Source organism: Eleutherodactylus coqui, chromosome 7 (assembly GCF_035609145.1).
Source record: "Eleutherodactylus coqui strain aEleCoq1 chromosome 7, aEleCoq1.hap1, whole genome shotgun sequence".
NCBI lineage: Eukaryota > Metazoa > Chordata > Amphibia > Anura > Eleutherodactylidae > Eleutherodactylus > Eleutherodactylus coqui.
The window spans coordinates 87,018,607-87,039,681 of NC_089843.1; the positions used below are offsets into that span (position 1 = coordinate 87,018,607).

A 21,075-nucleotide genomic window follows, 5' to 3' on the forward strand; every position below is an offset into this window, starting at 1 on the left:
AATACTTCCATCACACGTTCCCTACTGAACATTAAAGAGGCTGCCAGGCGTGTTTATTAAATGGCTTACCATCCATCAATTAATTATAATTGGGGGCTCATACACCCCCACTAATCAGCAAAACACTCATGTAAAAGGCACTGTACATGTATGAACAATCACACCCCATTTAGTTTGCTTCATTGGTAGGGGGTCCCAGACCACCTCTTAAAAACAGCAATTTCACTCAAGTATGAGCATTCTCCTACCATGGCAGTAATATCCACTGAATAGAAGCTCATTGTAGTCAGCACTTGTTGTATTATGTCTTTGAAGGAACAACAACTTTTACATTTTGCACCTTGAATGCTGTCATGGTCTTCCTTCTAGGATTGTAGAAGCAGTCTATTCTCTACACAGATCAATATCATCTATGAAGCAATAAACTAACCCAAACACATGGCTCTCTACAGAAACATATGCTACCACAGAGACTGGCGAGGGGGAGTGAAAATGCATAATTAGGAAACCAATGAATTTCAAGTCTGATTCTCATTTGCGATGTTTTCACTCCTGCGATGCTGCGAGAAAAAAAATTAAATCACAGCACTTCCTATCTTTCTGTGATATTGCTCACTGTCTTCAATCGGGGCGGCGGCAGTAGTACCGCCACCATTGAAAGCAATTAGAGGAGATAGTGATCCCCTGCTGCAGCTGTGACAGCAGCGGCAGGGGATTCCTTCATCCCCGCGGGGAGTCCCCTCATCACTGAACACTGTGACAGCAGTGACCCGGGGATCACATGACCATCGGGTGCCCCAGTCACAGCAGAGCTGCAGGGTCCTGGCCGACCCTGTTCAGCTCTGTTAGAAACTATTGTCACTACATGAGGAGGTTTTTTCCCTGTAACTGGGACTCCCATGTATGTGGCTGCTATGGATGCCCCAACTACAGTGGAAAAGTGTGAAATAATAAAAAAAGAAATACAGTGTGAATGTGAGGTCTTGTATGACATCATGGGGCACATATATGGTAAAAAAATAGTTACAAAAATCAGTAAAAAAAAATTACAGAATAAAAGAAAATGACCCACTGCCGACGCCAACGAACACAGTCGTCATGTGCCCTGTAATCCAAAACAAGCAGAATTTCCACCCGTGGAAGCTGCCATAGAAGTGCGTTAAAAAACACAATCCTATGCAGACGGCAGTGATTTGTCCGCACGGAAAACAAATCGCAGCATGCTCTATTTCTGTGCGGGGCTCGCAGAGCCCCGTACAGAAATGTCACTCCCCGGTCGCTGGCTCCGCTCAGCGCATGCGCCGGCAGCCGTCACATCACAGAGCTGGAGCCGCTGAGCAGGTGAGTGCCGCACTGGTTCCTGCAGGGACTAGGGTCGGGTCCCGTTGTGAGAATTCTCGCAGCGAGATCCGACCCGTCCGTCTGCAGGCGGCATTACTTGGTAAACCTGGTATTTGTCTCTGGTTAGCCCACAGGCACATCCTGAGCTTCTACTAGAGGTCTGATCATGGATGGTATAATGTTGCTAGGAGCCCCAAAATTATGGGCGAGGTAGCCACAATGTAACTGCTCACTCCATCACCAGGAAAGCATAATGCAACACATCAGGAGATCTTCTTTAATATGTATTCCACCATCTCCATATCTGAACATACAGTGCTGACATATTGGAGCTCCTCAGTAACTGCATCCAATTTTCCATATGATAGATATAATAATGTTCTCCAGGTGTCAGAAAATCATGCATGTAAATTACACTGTCCATATGTTTTACATAATGAGAAAAGGCCAGGGTATTAATGGATTAGTAACTACACATGGTAAAATAAATACATGGCGTGAACAAGACATTTCTTTTCATCATGTCAGGCTAGACATAGAGCAGTGCAAATTTAACTCCCACAATCTCAAACAGATCTGAGGATGGAAAAATATCGGGAAAAGTTAGAATCATACCAGGAGTTGGAAGGGTCATCGGGTCCAACCCCCTGCTCAGTGCAGGATTCACTAAATCATCCCAGACAGTGGCAACTTTAATCAGTTTGCCCTCAATTTCCTCCTCTAGACCATCTATAAAAATGTTGAACACCACTGGGCCCAGGACCAAGCCTTGTGGTACCTCATTTGAAACATTTTTCCACTTGAAAGTGTAGCCATTTATTACCACCGAGTACAATCACTCAGCCAGTTGGGAATCCATTTAACAGTTGCCTTGTCAATCTCATATTTGGTCATTTTTTTCAATATGGATGGTATAAGATACTTTGTCAAATTCCTTAAAGTCAAGATATACAATATCTACTGCATTTGCCTCATCAATTCAGTCTGTGATTCTATCATAAAAGGAAAATAGATTTGCCTGGCATGACTTGTTTGATACAAAGTCATGTTGACTCTGATTAATTACTTCATTCTCATCCAAGTACTTGCATACTTGCTGTTTAATAATTTGCATACTTGCTGTTTAATAATTTATTTAAAAATCTTTCCTGATACAGAAGTCAGGCTCACAGGCCTGTAGTTTCCTGGGTCCACCTTCTTCCCTTTTTTGAAGATAGGGACAACATTTGCCCTTCTCCAATCTTCTGGGACTTCTCCTGTTCTCCAGGAATTTTCAAAGATTAGGGAAAGTGGCTCAGCAATTACCTTGGCCATCTCATTCAGTACCCTAGGATGCAAGTCATTTGGACCTGGAAAGTTGAATTAAAGTTAGCTTAAGGCCTATTTAGATAAAACGGATTCCGCAGCAAATATCCGGCCATGGGCAGAAGCCCATACTCTGTGCATTTGTGTAGAAACATTTTAGTTTGTGATCAGTGTCTCTTACTCCTACTTTCATTCTGAAGGTTTGCCCTTTATTTTTTCTTTGTACTTCTAATAGCAAGGTTCTCAAATGTATTAATTAGCAGTATATTTTTGCCTGTCCTTTTACTTGCCTTCCCATATCGTTCTAGTTAAAAGCTCTCCTAATGAGTGAAGCAAGGCGCCTGCCAAATATATGCTTTCTTGTCTTTGTAAGTCTCTAGCAAGGACTCCTTCATATAGGTAATTCCCTCCATGGTCTAGGAATGCAAATCATTGCTAACAGCACCACTGACAAAGAATTAGCAACAGGGTTCTCAAAGATATCACTTTCAACTATTACTACCTGTATTTTTGGTGGCCTTATAAATCTGGAGGAGATTATACAGATGGCCCATTGATTTCAGTGGGAATCGTGTAATACTTCACTTGTCCTGCTGTGGCAGTGCAGGAGGAATACCTGCAGGACAATTCCCCCATAGACTTTAATGCATCACTGGTGGTCTCAGCAGGGGGACACCGAATCAGGAAGTCATTTCAGCAAAATGGGATTATCTAAATTTGACAAATCCCTTTAACAAAGCGCAATTTACAATTTGCTTTTGAAGGGAACCTGTCATCAAATTATAAGCACCATCAACAAGTTACGGTGACAGGGAATTCAGGGAGTTGCATCTCATACGTGTATCCCATTCCTGTGGTGTTCCCCAGCAAAGTCAGTGTGTGTACAGCAAGGCAGGAACAGGGGACTGGGCGAGTATGAAAAAGACGTTTCCCAAACTCTGCATCACCTAAATTTTAATCACCATAATGGCCAACCTACACGTAACGATTACCGAATTTGAGCAATAATTGTGCAGTGCAAAATAAAAAAAAAATTGCTTACTATTCGTTCGCAAGTTATCGCTGATTCATCAAGTTCATTTCACCCAAGGACAATTTATGAAATAGACTTAAAGGAGTTTTGAGGCTGAAGTTCCATTGATTTCAATCAAAGCTGTGCCTGCAATTACAAGTGCCGGCCACTACGCAGGGGCAGAGCAGACCCCACTGCATCCCAGCACTGACGGCGGCCGCTACCTGGAAAGCTCCTTTAAGTCAAGTTCATAAATTGTCCTAGTGTGAAATGAACTTGATGAATTCCTACAATATCTGACGAGGATTGGGGTAATATGCCAGCTTTCCATCTACTGGCATCTCCTGCAGCTAAGAACAGGTTAACTCAGCTTTTTATCATCCATCAGACCTCTGTCTCCCTTCTCTGATTATACAGTATTATGCTGGAGTAATCTCCTTCTGCAGCTTCTACATATCACTTTATATAGGCACTGCAGTCTCAATAGGAGGTCTGTGAGGCTAGACTGACGGCTTGTTTTCCCTCTCCTCTTCTTATAAATTAATGGATAAGAACATGCAAGAGAAGAGAAAAAGAGCTGAAACCAAAGCTCCAGCCCCACTGACAGATCTACTGGGACTTGGGCCTCCAGCTCACTAGCATTTTTTGTATCATCCATGTGTAGTTTGTAAAAAAAAAAAATAACAGACTACACATGGACAGTGTATGAACTCATATTATTCTCATCCGTTTTACGGACAAGACTCGCCCATTCAAGTCAACTGAGAGAGTGGAAAAAAATGGACAGCACACGGATGCCATCCATGTCCAGGCGTTTTTTTGCAGACATCAAAATGCATGGCATACGGAAGGGGGGGGACTGACATACGAACAAAATAAGGAGGCTACATGGATCTGCACTCCATTTTAACCCTTTCCAATCCAATTTGTATCCTGGTTTTCCTATGGGCCTTACTCTTTTTCTGCCATTATAAAACAGCGCTATCTGCTGGCTAAAGCCAGTACTGCATGACATGCTGCGTTGGATAGCCTTCAACAGCAGAGAGGCTGGCAATATATAGTAAGAGAACCCTGGACGGATGTCTTCCAACATCGGAGCTGTACAGCCTTAAATCATAATGTCTTTAGACATCAGACAGTGGATTGGAGAGGGTTAAAACACAAGTGTGATACGTAGAAGCTGCACAAGTCAAAACAGTGCAACATTTTAATGAAAAGCTAGAAGTAAAAATGATCGAAGGTCCAAAAAACCATTTAAGAGGGGGGGAAAAAACTGCCCCCCAAAAGATGTCCGTAGCTGTTAAGTCTTCGTCATATATCTTATCAAATATACAAGACATATAATAAATATTCATGGGGAGGCAGCCTTTCGGATCACAAGAACACAGCGATGTCATATGAAAACAAAGATGTCTTATACCCCATTGGTACCCACAATACTCAATTCATTCAACAGCAGTAAATAGGACCGCTCACGTTTCCCCCCTTAGCATGTAGACGGTGGCAGCCATATCACATTGTAGATATTGTCCCCACCAGTGAGCCTACAAGGTGGCGTGAGCTAGTACATGTTACACAATTGTGAATTTCGGGAAGTTGCTCCCTTCTGTTCTGGGGTGTAGAGGCTATTAGTTGAGGTCCTGCACCAGGGGCACTGCAGCCCTACCGCCATGTATATCCAAGGTGGTGGGGTCCTTTTAATTTTCATGCTTTCTAGTGGCAATCCTACTTTCTAGACAATGTTAAAAAAAATCTCTATTTTGCAGCGAGTCATAAATCATTGCAATCATTTCGCTTTACTGCTTTGATGTCATGTTAATCAAGATCTGAGCGTTCTCCGCCGTCTGCCTCTCTGTAGAGATTAATTATGTGGTATGACCGATTTCCTCTATATCCTCTATAGCCAAATCCTTTTACTATACAGTAACATCATTTAATCTGACCTGCTAGATGTAATGCCGCCCGTCAGCCCAGATAAAACCCACCCGGACAAGAACTGTGGGGGCTTTACATGCTCCTCGTTACGCCGCCGACGCTTAGAGGGACTTATGCCACGGGGATTTAGCGCACAAGCTGTTACATGGTCCATGTTGGCTACAGATAGAGAATATATGACAATATTATCTTCAGTCAACTTAGATTTGTTTTGGAAAGTCTTATGGACAATGAAGATGGACTCCATTAACATTTCCACAAGGGAGGTCATCCAGCTTTCCTAGACTCCTGGGTGGCTATGTAACAAGGCTTAAAGCTGTCCAATCTTTTGTTTCCTTGGAAAAGAGAAGTCCCAAACCTAACTGTCTCATAAGGAAATGGAAACATTAATGTGATTGCCACCGGTTTCATCACCAACACAGAAAGGGGTTCTTTACTGTAAGAGCAGTTAGACTGTGGAACTCTCTACCGGAGGAAGTGGTGATGGCAAAATCCATAGAGGAGTTTAAAAGGGGACTTGATGTCTTTCTGGAGAAGGATATTACAGGATATAAATATTAGGTTAAGTGTCAATCCTGGTATATAGGCAGGTAGGAACTATTAGGGGTTGATCCAGGGAACAGTCTGATTGCCATTAGGGAGTCGGGAAGGAATTTTTCCCCCAAAAGGGCTAATTGGCTTCTGGCCTTGGGGTTTTTTGCCTTCCTCTGGATCAACACAGTAGGATAGACAGGCTGGACTAGATGGACATTGTCTTCATTCGGCCTTACATACTATGTTACTATGTTCCGGCTTCTCTAAAGCCACAAGCTCCACTGTTAATAGTTGGAGAAGCAGTTTCATGACAAACATTTCTATAAAACGAAAAACGTTTAGTACTGTGTGAGCCAGTAGAGTAAAATGTGATTGCTCTCAGTGAGAGAAGCCAAGTAATCTTGTAGAAATGATAACTTTTAATGGCTATAAAAAAATACATGATGTTATAGCAAGCTTTTGAACCTACTCCGGGTCCTTCCTCAGGCATAATGGAACAAATCTAAAGACGTATTTAGTATATACACATGATCACATGTGAGGGCATTTCCACTGCATGGATAGACCAGGCCCACAAAGACCATCTGCTCTGATTCGTAGGCCTCCCTCCCACAGACGTTTTGGTACAGTGTGTAGTGCCACCTTTTCAGCGCTGCATGCTGTACAACGCTCCCATTCATTTCAATGGGGCTGTTCACACAGGTGTCAAAACGCTGCATCTTCAATGCTAACATCGCTTGACAGCGATGCATGTTCTATCTTTGACCGTTTTTAGCCCTGCGTCACCCATTAAAATGAATGGGCAGCGGTTTCAGCGCTGCTGAAAACGTGGCACAACTTAGTACCACGTTTTTGGCAGCGCTAAACGCAAGCGCTAGCTGCACTACCTAAAAAAAAAAAAGGGTTAATACTCACCTAGCTGCCGCCGTCTGGGTCCCCACCGCTGTTCTCCGGAGCTCTGTGCTGGCTGCCAGGCACTTGTCATGGCTGACAAAGCATTAATTGCTAGCGACGGGGATTGAAATCCCCACCTCCCATGACTTGCTGAGCCCGCTGAGTGTCAGCTGGCTTCGCCAAATCAGAGCTGACGCTCAATGCACCAATCATTGGTGCATCCAGCGCTGACTGTGATTGGCTGAGCCAGCCAACACTCAGCTGCCTCAGCCAATCAGAGCAATCACTTGCTGGAGGCGGGGATTTTAATCCCTGTCACTAGCAATAGATGCTTTGCCGGCCATGACAAGTGCCCAGCAGTGTGCACGAAGCTCTGGAGAACATCGTCAGGGACCCAGGCGGCAGCAGCTAGGTGAGTATTGATTTTTCTTTTCAGCATCCTTGGCTGCATTTTCATCTGTGCTGAAAACGCAGCCAAAATATTGTCAAAAATGCATGATAGCGCTGCCGAAACCGCAGTAAATGCAACATTGAAAAACCCTGTGTTTCTGCAAACGCCTGTGTGAGGGAGGCCTTAGAGGGGAGGCCTGAGCAGGAGACCCATTTAGCAACAATCAGATGCACGATCACAGTCAACTGCAGGAGCAGGGGGTGAAATACATAGAGTCTCTGTGCAGATGTTGTCTAGCAGCAATCAAAGCTGTGGCTCAACTTGTCAAAAGTCGCCAGTGTCTCAAAATGCTTATGGCAGAGCCCTTCAATTCTAATCTAAGGAAAATCATCGAAACCGATCACTTATCTTTACTCTGCAGACACAGCAAGGATAAGCACACGCAAGATCTCCGTCTTTAACCCTCATGTGCTACCATGGGCTCTGTTTGACCCCAGCCCTGCGCATTGCAGCCCTGCATTTGCAACAGCTACCAAACAAGCGGTAAAGAACTGGAATAAAAAACCTAGACCAGACGGACTGTGAGATGTCTTAGGGTATGTTCACACGTAACAGAACTAGCGCAGATTTTCATAGCAGAAAATCCATGCAATTTCCGCATCAAAATCCCAGTGAAAAATCAAACATTTGATGCAGATTGTGGTGTGCATCTGCAGCCGATTTCATCCTTTCAAACAAAACAAAAATAAATTAAAAAATTCGCTTAAACAAGACAGTCATCCTGGGTCAAAAAATAAATAAATGAAAATCCCCCAAAGTGACTAAAGGCCCATTTAGTGTCTTTTGAGCGATAATCGTTGTGTGCATTTACAGGGCAAGGTGATCGCTCAAACATTGAGCGATCACCTTGCGCTCTGATCGGGGGATGCAGAAGACAAGCGGCCCCGCTTGTCTTCTGCATCCAGCTGTTCTCTGCTCAGAGCGCCCGGCTGTTATACAGCAGAGCGCTCCTAACAGAGGATACAGAAGACAAGTGGGGCTGCTTGTCTGGACAGCTGTGTTCTTCATACCCCACCTGTGTTCGGGGAGCGGGATACAGCTGAAAAACTTTTCCTGTTTATTGGGGTCCATTGGCTTTCCGCTCAGCTGCCCGCATTTAAACTGAAGGAAAAGCGATTCGGGGGCGGAACCTCCAACGAGAGGTTCCAATGCAGATGTGAAACCAGCCTAATCCAGTCCAAACTATCTGATAGTTTACTACAAAGTATCATTGTAGATTAAATGTGTCATCCTGGAGCCTAGATTAGAAGATAGAACTGCTACAAACCTTCAGCTATGAGGAATAGTGGACCTGCAATAGACTCTGTAGAGTGTTCCCAGTCACTGACAACAAACAGAGATCTTGAGGATGGTGGGGAACTAAGATACAATGTGTATTAATAAACCGCAAGGCTTCCAACTACATAGTGAAACTGCTAAAACGTGGTTCCCCTGTGGCTTCAGTATGTTCTCCTATAACCGGCATACATGGTCTGACAATCTCCAAAAGCATAAAATTACGCGTTTCATCTTCGCTTCCCAGGCTGCAGTAATCTGGGCTGAATTTTCTTTATAGGGATATTAAAATAAATCCAAATAGCCTACAACATAATTACTTCCAGACTTCTACTAGAAAAGAAGTGTAAAACTCAAGGAAACGAGCGGAGATTATTTTCTTATCAAATTGAGCGCACACAGATGGAGGAGAGCGCCTTGTCCTATGCGAACCCGTTCTCTGCTCTTCTACATAGTATGTCTGTGCACAACCAATGCAGCTCTGCTACATCTGTATATCTTACAATGGATACAAAGAAACCTGAGCAATGTTATTACATGCAGTACACAACAGCGTAATCTAGTCTTCTCAACAATAACTCACCTGGAAGAGAGAATATAGACATTCCGGTTGGGGTCCGAGCTCTGGAAGCTATAAATCCTGCATTCACTTAATTCCACTCTTACGGAACCTCCACAAGTTCAACAATTTCTCTTTCGGGGAATAACCATTGTTTATTCTTATTCTTTAACCCTCGGAGAGGCTGGCACACGTCTCATGCACTGACTGAAGTCCTATGACAAGTCAAGCAATAGCCCCTTGGAAAATCCAGGGGGTTTGGATGTGAGCCGCACATGCCAGAGGCAGACAGAGCATCCTCTGTAATAGACCTCAGGCCTGAAATCTCTGGTAGCAGATGGCAGCCAGCTATAGGGCCAATCCCAGGGGAGGTGTAGTCAATGGTAATTTCAGTCAATTAACGCACACACTCAGCATTATGTACTCCTCTACGCCCCGCACCAGAAATGGTCTTTTTGCTGTTCAATTGTTTGACTTTCTGGCACACACAATGGCTGGGTTGTGAGTCCATGACAAAGAACAGAGTCGGTGGAGGTGCTATTTTTGTCATGTTTAGACATGGAAATGCCTCGGAATGAATAGGATGAAATGCACATTGAGGCTGAAACTTCTTAGTGATTGAGAACACGGAACGTTTCCTGTTTGCTTTAGCATAAACTAATTGCATTAAAAAGCCATTGGTGTGGTGCTTGGAATATTGTGGGAGAGGACTAGTTATCCTCCAGTCCAACAAGTCTATGACTAAATAGCAAATATATATACAGAATTAGAGGCTATTAAAAAAAGGGAAGGGGCTAATTGATTCACAGCAAAATGGAAAGAGGCATAGCTCCATGGAGAAACCCTTCCCAGCTTGGAGAGGAGCTAAAGGTTCTGGAGTAAATGAGACAGATACTGAACGCCTTCGACAGGGATTGGAGATTTCGGTCATTGCAAAATCTGACATTATATTCTATTAGGTAGCCCCCCCAATATTTGCTGTCATGGGGAGAATCAAGCCACCCCAAGATATATTAGCTGGTCAGCTGCTTCTGCCAAAAGCAGCAGGTTTATCCGACATGCATCTAGCATGTATAGCTAGCTACCTTACTGGGGTTCTGCCAAAAATACAAGCCCTAGTCATATCCCCCATTAGAACATGTCAGCGAGCGGGCTTCCCTGATGTGGTTGATTTTGAGTTATTGTTCTATTACAAGGATAAACATTCAACTGAATGGATGTCATGTTACAGTTCCCATGCAGGCGGAGTGCCTGGCCGGTCATGGCTGCCTCTGATCATTCGGGAGCAGGGACTTGGTCGATGACAGGACCACCTTCTGATATGGATGTGTATGCTGGGACAGCACCTTTAATTCTATTGCTGTTGATTGGAATGTACAATTCACCAATGTGATCCTCCGACATAGATCCATGACATATAAAAGAGTTATCAGTGGTCAACCCCCCCCCCCCCCCCCCCCCACTGATCGGACACGTATGGGTGCTCAATTAAGGTGGCATAAATGCTTGTGTTTGGATGACTGATAGTAGATTTCCAGTCACACTGGGTATCTAACGTCTAAGATTTGTCCAACCTTGGCGAGACATCAGTCCATCGATCTATGTCCAATGATTGCTTCAAGGTACAGCGCAAGGAAGGCGTCCTATAGCACCCTAAAATGCATTACTGCATTCTCTTGCCATCTTACATCATTTCATAGAGGCACAAGTAGCATCGTACAAGGCTGCCTTCACACAACCGGATTTCAGTTGCAGAATCCGCAATCGTCACCCGTGTGGGCGATACGCGGCATTCCGAAGCTATTGAAAAAAAAATAGAACATTCACATATGCGCTCAGAGGATCCGATAGCGATTGTGACTTCCACGAGCGGATTTAAAATCACAGCATGTTCTATTGTTGTGGAGAATCTACACGGATGGCTTCTATTGAAGTCAATGGAAGCGTCTAACCCGTAGCCCATCCGCAATGGACATAAAAACTAAATATTTAAAAGAAAGGTCATCCACAATAGAGAAAGAGAAGGTGCGTGGGGTCACCAGTCGGATTCCGCTATGGGCCCCCGCTTGCGGAATCCGACTCGTTCGCGTGGAGCCAGCCTTGCACTTACTCTTGTGTATCCGCCCAATGGATTAGAATTATGCCCTCTGATGTAGCAGCGGTTCACACCATTTTCACGTATGCAAAATGGCAGCCAGCTTCCAGTGTGCTTCGTAGTCTGAGACACTCCCTATTAGACCCATTTTATTGTACATACATGAGAAGGGGACTGGGTATGGGGTGTACATCAGCAGCAAGCATGTTAAATGGGCACCAACTTTTTAACAAACTTGTGGTTCTCTTAGCCAGTGTGAGAGCTAGCAGAAATGAAAATCACTTTATCAGCCCAACAAAATGAGGTTTTTCTATTATAAAACCCTCTAAAGTGTTAGCAACTAGGTATCTCACTTCCTTCTACCTTACCACTGCTTGTCGTCATGTGAAGTCTGTCTCTAGCAGAAGAGACTTTGTGACGGATTACAGGAAGTGTGTGGGAGTGATGTCTTTACTCCCTGCTGTCTCATACTGCCCATAGAAGACTATGGAGAGGAGAGGGTGCTGAAAGAGGGAGGCAGCAAGAGTCACACAGACACCTAGCTGCAGCTACTATTAAGAGCTTGTCCACATCAGCGTCAGAGGTTCTGTTCTGAACCTCTGTAGCTGAATTCCCTTTAAAAAAACATGATGAAATAGCTCTGCATGCTACTCCATCCTGTAAAATGCTAAATGAATGGACAGAAACTGAACAGACCTCATCATGGTTAATGGGATCCATTTGGCACCTTAGGTTCCATCCTAAGATTCAGCCAGCATGTGCAGTTTTCCTGCTCCCCTAACAAGAGCCCAGAGCGCCAGTGTGAAATAGCCCTAAGTGATTTATCTCCCCTCAGTGCTGAATTCACATCCACACTGCTCAGTACTACTATACAATGCCCTCCATGATGCTGCTATTTAGAAAGGTGTGATACAGAGATGGAATAAGAGATCCTGCTACTTTATATGTGTAGTACATAGAGACATCATAGAAAAGAGTTTACACTCACCAGCTAAGAGAAGACTGAGAATTATAGCTACAATCTGCAGAGGGGAAAACTGATGAAAATGTCCTTTAATGGCCAGAAATAGTGTTATTCCTCATGCACACACAGCAGATTATTGTGAAAAGCTACCAGAAAGCTTGGGTGCACTGTAACCGGGATATATAATGAAACTTTTACTGAGCATTATGGGGTTGCTTTAACATGTGGGATTTTGATTTCACGTAAAATTTGTAAAACATAGACAAATGCTGCTCCGATTTACTAGTGTGTGCACCGTGTCCTACTTTAGTTGGGTTTCTTGGCTGTTATCTTCAATCAAGAGCAAGCTGTGCCAATCTAAGCTTGACCATTTCTTGGATCTGGCTCAGCTTTTCACCATGAGAATCTGGACCAGCCAAAATCATTTGCGAGTTTCCAAGAAAGTTTCCAGATGAATTACTGCAAAGAGAAACCCCCGGCAAACAGAGCATGGACAGAGAGAACACACAGAGCATGGACAGAGAGAACACTGCACAATAGCTGCAAACTGGGAAATGTCTTCTAATGTATAAAGCCAAACCTAGAGCTTTGGTGCCCCATACCAAGTGCTTTCTCTTCAAGGGGATTTGGGGTAAGCCAAGCAGGTCCCATTACCATGTTGAAAACAATCACAGAAAATGGCCGTTACTTACTGGGTGAGGAGTGCATATAGATGCATCCTCCTCTCACCATGCAGGTAGCTGACTACCAAATGGAGGAGCCAATAACACCTGTGCAGGACACCGATGAGACAACCACTCACACTGCCATTACCATGTTGTGAGCTGGTCATGACTATACACAGGACATGTATGGCATATATACGAACTGCAGACTAAAACTACTGCTGTCAAAGCTGGAAGCAAATTGGTTGATACTACTTGGCATGGTGACTATTATGTGCTGTAAAGCACAGTCAATAGTGATGTCAAATTAAGGAACATGCATATAGGATTACCAGTAATTTACACATTAATGATGTCATCGGTCATTAATCAACCAGAACATTTATAGTTTGGTGGCATCACAATGACTGCAATGGGGCGGAAGTGGAAATTCTTGGCCAGCGCCATTTCTTTATGAACTCCCAAAAAGACATGCAGGAGACATAAAAAAGTATGCTACAGTATAGTATGGAATACTATGAAGAAAGCCTACGAGTGTCATGGTCCCTTTACAAAGGCTGATCGGACCCAAGAGTTCCTCCCAACGCTTGTTGGCCTGACAATTGGACCCTGTAAAAGGGATCAGTAATCAGCCAATGAACAAGCATTTGGCTGATTGGTTAGTTTAGGTGAACATAAAAAACGCTTGTATTAAAGAGGAGATGTGTAGCTGATCTATGGAGGAGGAAGATCGCTTTAACAATTGGCCATCCTCGAAGAGCAGATCATTTGCCCGTACACACGGAGGGACGAACTCTGTGGTCACGAACTCAGATTATCTGCCAATGTTTAATATATAAACTGATGACTTTTCCTTACTCACACCAAGGATTTAATACCTGGGCTAGAAGATCGACATACCCATCCTGTAGGACATCTGGAGTTGTACCTTACATGTGACTCTCAGAGCCTGTGGAGACAGCCACACTCCATCAGAATGGAACTAAACGTGGAACTGAGGTTGTGTTAGGATACGTTTTTTCCCCATTGATTTCAATGGAGTTTCAACCCCCCCCCTCAAAAAAAAAACAAAAACGGAAAGCACATGGAAATACTTCCATTTGCTTCCATTTCGTCGGGTTTCCATTTTTGAACAGAAATAACATGCTGCAGACTGCCCAGCAATACTATATAGTGAACTTCTAGCTAGAGTCAACGGTGACCCGCTCCTTTAAGCCATGGTCACACTGGGGAGGATTCCCGACGGAAATGTTGCAGTTTGGCCGCGTCGAAAAACCGCGACATTTCCGCCGGGAGAACTGCCACTGCAAAACCCGCGGCGGCTTTGAAGCTCCTCTATGGGAGCGCCGGCCGCAGCGGGAAAAAAAAAAAATGAACATGCTGCGGCCGGCAAATCCGCGCCACAGCAGCGGCTTCTGCCGGCTTAGCTGCAGAGGATTTGCCGTCCCGTGTGGACGAGATTTATGACAAATCTGGTCCACACGGCTGGCTAATCCCAGGATTAGCGGCCACATGCGGATTTGCCGCAGCGAAATTCTGCACGGAATTTCTGCGGCAAATCCGCCCCGTGTGAACCCAGCCTTAGACTCCGGAAGGCAGCCACCAGGTGTATGCTGTATATAAAGGACGCATAGTAAATATATTATATAATAAAGCCACCTGAAAACTTGTACAGATGTGCGGCTGGGGATAGCTGCAAGTCGGGGTGTCCGAATGTAAACCTGCCTCCTTGCAGAAACACACAGGGCTCAGCTATATAAACTAATGACACCGTGTATATAGTCTGCCCTGTACGTATGTATATACTCAGCACAGATCTCTGGCCTGTGTCATTAAGGATGCCAAGATTATTCCGACCACAAGAATGTTCCAAAGTCTTCATGATATTTTTAGCTCTTAAATAAGTAAAATAGTAGGATTCTCAAGGAGTGGCACACGGTACACCACCGGCGGTAGAGTGAAAATGAATGCAGGGTCTGACGGACACAGTGCCGCCACACACTGCAAAAATACAACGAGCATATACTGCTCAGATACCACTCACAGCGATCGAACGGCCCTTAAGGTAATATACTACAGGCCATTTATGGCCCTTCCTGAAAAGGCAACCGGCAAACGCTGCGAGAGCACACAGGTCGCACACACCTCTACTTCACCCCTTCTGCATAACCCAGCCTAGATTACAACCCAGGCCGCCATGACGTTTATACAGATTGTTGGAGCTCCCGTTATGATGATTTCTTTAAGATAGATATTCCACTATTTTACCCTGATGAAGTTGGGCATTCATCTCTATGGGACAAGTTGAGAGAAGCAGCATACAGCGCTGGACTATGTCCGGCAATCCCACACAGACGAATGGAGCAGCAGCGTGCATGCTCAACTGCAAATCTATTCATACAGAGGGACACAGGACCCCCATTTTCGCAATTGGTGGAAGTCTCAGTGGTCAGACCCCCATGAGAATCAGGCATGTCTCCCCTATACTGTGGATAGGTGACAAGTTTAAAACTTGGGACAGCACCTACAAACACCCCTCTTTTTAACCTTGGAAATATATGTGCATTAAAAGGGGTTTTCCAAAAGGGTTTTTTTTAAAAAAAAGGTATCCCAAAATGTTAAATCTTTACACAAAGCCCTGCTCATTGCTGCTTTGTTTTTTTTTTACCACGTTGCCACTCCCCCGAGGATCCAGATTCTGCGGCTCACACCCGTTTTATTTTTTTTTTTTATCCTGTATAGTTCTTACGAAGGCAGATAGCTGTACTGAAGAGAAGCTAAAAAGGAATCTCTGGCATCCACCCTCTCCCTTATTTAAGTGATGCCATTTATGACAGTTCACTTTCTGCACAGGCTGGAGTAGAAGACATCTGCGCTATAACAGAATGTCTCAAGAAGTCAGAACTTTCTCTTGCAGCGGGTCTGGAGTGGAGATCAGAGAAACAAAGATGTTTAGGTGAACTACGGCTATGGAAAAGTTTTGATTATTAAGGCATGTGTAGAACAATGGGCTTAGTTCATCGGACCCTGAAAAGCTCTTTAATAGATTCAATAGATTGCTTCAAAGAGTCTGTCTGGTTCCTAGCTGTATATTAGACCCTACATAGTACCGTATATTTCATGATTTGGTGCCATTTGGATCTTAAAGAGGCTGTCCAAGATTAGAAAGACATGGCTGCTTCCTTCCAGAAACAGTGCCGAACTCATCCGCAGGTTGTGTGTGGTATTGCAGCGCAGCTCAACTAGACTGCATGGGGCTGAGCTGCAGTACTGCACACAACCCGTGAACAGAGGTGGCGCCGTTGTTGGAAGGAAGCAGCTATGTATTTGTAATTCTTGTATTTGTATTCCAGCCATGAAGAAGACCTCAACACTCGGCCGTATTACAACAGTCTGAAATTGGCACAATTGTAAACTTTTCACTTACTTTGCATTTCAAGATCAAAAAAATGGAAAACTGGATTGATATGAGATTTCAGGAATATTCTTAATAGTTTCCTGATTCGGGAGAAGAATAAAAGACGCTGCTTTGGCTCCGAACTGCATTGTGTATCGCACATTATCTGTGGCTTAAGGAAAACAGATGCAGAATTGACTTCTTAGAGGGTGAGCAGATGGCGAGGAGGGGGATATAATCTCTGTGCCAGGCCATTGATATCGTCTAACCTTTGTCAAATAAATCTGGATGTGTGATGGTGGAGTCAGTGGGAGGCTGATTTTATGAGGCGCTGCAGCCAGCTGGGGATCCTGGCCCTCTTCTTAGGCGCTTGATACTTTCATTTTTTCCTTTTGGTGCAATTAAAACTATACACAACCTCCGGGATAAGTACTGTAAACCGACAAAAGATGCATTAGATAGGGTGGCGATTGGTCTACGGGCTGCCAAATTATAAAGTTCTTCAGATTATCAGACTTGCCCCCCTCAATTCTTATTTAAATACTTTTTAAACACTTGACCGCTGCCTAGGTAGAATGAAGAGTATATTTAAAGAGGTACTGCAGAATCCTAAAAACATGGCTGAAAAAAAAAAATGCTATCTGAAATTGGTGTGTGTGGTATTGCAGCAAAGCCTCATTCACTTCAATAGAGCTGAGCTGTAATACCAGATACAACCAAATGACAGGTGTGGCACTGTTTTTGAGGGGGAAAAAAAAAAATCAGCATTATGAAGTCATTAGAAGTCAATGGAGGCATCCAACCCACAGCCCCATCACAATTAACATTGTGTACGGGCTGCCGGTACCACGTCATCACTAAGCAATGGTGTGGGAAATACGGAAAAAAAAAAGTGTACTGCGCATGACCGCCTGCAAGCCGCCGTGGTCATTCGCAATAAAGTTCGATCAGGTACACCAGACGGAATCCGCTGCGAGCCTCGAACAAGCGGAATCCAACCCGTTCGTGTGAGCCCGGTCTAAAGGTGTATGCTCATTTATGGCACAAACATATCACAGTTGACAGTAGACCCCCAAGACTTCTAGTAGAATTACTGCTTTTTATGACTTTTGCAGTAAGTAGTAACTAGAAAGACAATCTTTCCTTCACTACAAAAGCTAACAAGACTTGTAAAAAAAACTTTTTTTTACCTCACCAAGCAGTAAAATGTTAAAGAAGTAAATGTACCATTCCTGGGTGATGTCATATTCTTCTGCGCGGTTACCGCTGACAAGACACGTGGGAATTCTGCATTTCAGGCCATTACATCATGTGCGGCATGTTCAGCGGTGAGGTCATTGTTTCAGCCGCCGCTGACCTGATACCAGACTTCTGCAGCCTTCAGCATCTGGCACGGTGGATATACCCTGCACAGCCAGCCATTCTGTCTAATAGCATGCTACAAACATGGAGTCATCATAAGGTTTGCCCCATCTACTGAGGCAAATACTCGTATCTACGCAGAACGTTGAGGATCTATAATGTTGGGCACACAGAATTCTATGGTCATGGGAACTTACTATAGGACCATTGCATCACTTGTTAGAGAGGTAATCACCTCTAGAAGTACTGCCTCTACGGTACAATACGGTGGCACACAGGGTACCTACAAGTTTGCAATATGCTACTGTACGGCTTCTGGGCACATAGCCATGCCCTGCGGATGGTCTCTTTGCAGTTTTTGTATGCCTATAACTGCTATTAAACTCGAACATGAACTAAAAACCCCATATAAAATAACAAGGTCTCAATACATCTCCAGGTAAAGAAGATCTACGTAAATTCACGGACCATGAGTACTTACCGCTGTCATAAGTAACACAACCCCAACCCGCTACATAGGTTGAAGTGTTTTCACGGGACTTAAGGGGGACCGGTTATCAGCTTTAACCAATATGAAGTAAGACCAGCGCTACTATTATGACTGCTGTTTGTTTCATACAATAAGGCCTCCCTCACACAGGGCGTTTGCAGAAACGCAGCGTTTTGCAACGCTGCGTTACTGCAGATTCCGCCCCGTTTCAGCAGCGCTGGCATACTTTATGCCAGCGTTTTGGCTGCGTTTTCAGCTCGGCTGAAAACGCAGCCAAGAATGCTGAAAAGTAAAAAAAAAAAAAAAAGCAATACTCACCTAGCCGCTGCAGTCCGGGTCGCGGCCGCTGCTCTCTGCCGCTGATCCGGGCTTCCTCGGCACTCACAAGTCTATTGCCGTAGGCCAGGTTTGAGAACCCCGCCTCCGGCAATAGAGTGCTGTGATTGGTTGTCGGCGCTTGCTCGATGCCCAATCACAGCCCTTCATTGACTGTCTCAGCTAATCAGCGCCGGCAAGCTCTGATTGGCTGAGACAGTCAATGAAGGGATGTGATTGGGCATCGAGCAAGCGCCGACAACCAATCACAGCACTCTATTGCCGGAGCCGGGGTTCTCAAACTTGGCCTCCGGCAATAGGCTTGGGAGTGCCGAGGAAGCCCGGATCAGCGGCAGAGAGCAGCGGCCGCGACCCGGACTGCAGCGGCTAGGTGAGTATTTACTTTCTTTTTTTCTACCTAGCCTAGCTGGGACTGATTTTCGGGGTGAGGGCTTCTATTGCAAGCCCTCACCCCGAAAATCGGCGAGCGGTTAACGCTGCCAAAACCGCGGCACCAAGTGTTGCTGCGTTTTCAGCAGTGCTAAAACCACTGCCCATTCATTTTAATGGGCGACGCAGGGCTGAAAACGCCCCAAAATAGAACATGCATCGCTGTCAAAGCGCAGCGTTGGGAGGTGCTGCGTTTTCAGCCCTGTGTGAGCAGCCTCATTGAAATGAATGGGAGTGTTGTACAGCGTTTAGCGCTGGGCTGAAAAGGCAGCACTAAGCGCTGTATAAAACGCCCTGTGTGAGGGAGGCCTTACTGTTGTATGACGGTAGGCGAAAGCGTATCGGAGTTATCGCACTTTAAAACTTTCCCGCGCCGCATGTAAATGAGGCAGAGCGGTCCGGGTCAGTGGGCTGGACAGTCTCTACTAGCAGCTTGTTTTGCCCAAAACGCCACCCTTCCTGCCTCCGGGGACGACGTAGTAGGCAGATGGAGAGGGAACATGAAAGTATAAAAATTACCCACCCCGGCGCCTCCCTGAACAATATCATAACTTCTTTTATGGTGCTGTTCGGAGATGACAGGTTCCCTTTAACCCTCTGCTGTCAGTTGTTGCCCTCCCTGACCAGCTTCCATTTTTCAAATCTGACATGTTAGTTAGGCCTCATGTCCACGGGGAAAATCAGTCCCGCCACGGATTCTTCATGCAGAATCCCGCAGCGGGTGTCTCCTTTCCCGCGGACATAATTCCTAAAAAGAATTACTTACCTGTCTAGACGCTGCGGATCTTCCCTCCGTCGTGGCCGGATCTTCTTTCTTTGGCCGGGCGGATGTGCTCAGCACACCAGCAGCGCCGTGCACTCTCTTTTTTTGAACTCCTGCTTTCCCGCGCTCCAGCGATTGAGATCAGGAGTTCAGCTGCGGGTGTGCCGTGGATCCGGGCGGCTTCCATAGGCTTCAATAGAAGCCTGCGGGAGCCATCCCCGCGGGAGACCCGCACTAAAATGGAGCATGCTGCGGGTGATTTCCCGCACACGCAATCCGTGCCTCAAGGGAAAATGACATCCGCAGGTATTTAATTACCTGCGTGTGTCCAATGCATCCCTATGGGGCGCGGATCACGCGTGCTGGTGACACGCTGCGGATCTGTCCCCGTAGACATGAGGCCTTAAAGTGGTAATAGCTTTGTCAGAGTCACTTGCGTAATTAAAAAGCATTCCACAGTTTTTCGTGACACTTTGTACATTATTATGTTCGTGGTCAATACATACGGTACTGGCTCAATCATTAGTACTGTTGCCTTGCAGTACTGGAATTGTAGGTTCAAATCTGACCATGGGTGATGCCTATATTGGCTTTTTATGTTCTCTTTGTGTTTATTCTTATTCTTTTATTGCCCAAAAAACAGAAGAGCAAGTGGTAGCTAAGTGGTTAGTGCTGCTTCCTGGCCGTGCTGGAGTTGTAGGTTCAAATTTAAAGGCCGATTTACACACACAGATCTCTTTGAAAAGACTGAAAGATCAGTGATCGTTTTGCGTAAAGTACTGATAGGCACTAAGACCCCATTTACACTTGAAGATAAATCGCTCAAAACTCACTCAAACGACAGTTTAAGTGACAGTTTTGAGCGATCATCTTTGCATACTTTATAGTAGCTAATTAGCTACTAAAGAATATGCAGCCGGAGTGGGACACTGCCGCGGCCGCTAATAGAACAATACAGCTGTATTCTTCTCCACTCTGACTGCCAGTGTCCCAGCTGTGAATTCACAGTGAGAAACTAGCAGAGAGAATCTTAACAGCACAGCCTGCTGTAACAACAGCCTGCTCCACTGATTCTAGAATTCAGCAATCAACAACTCGGGCACGAAAACTGCATGATGTACCTGCATTTAGACGGAACGAGAACCGCTCAGAAGACGGCTTTGAGCGTTTTTTGCGCGATTCTCGTTGTGTCTAAAAGGGCTTTAATTGCCATTACCGGTAGTACTTAAAGGGGTGGTCTCGCGAAACCAAGTGGGGTTATACACTTC

General features: G+C 45.0%; 1 protein-coding gene across 4 annotated transcripts in view; it reads right to left on the reverse strand.

Moving 5' to 3' along the window:
* The window catches only part of AFAP1 (actin filament associated protein 1), a 137,974-nt gene that overhangs the window by 84,291 nt on the left and 32,608 nt on the right, over positions 1-21,075 (reverse strand). The window lies entirely within an intron of this gene.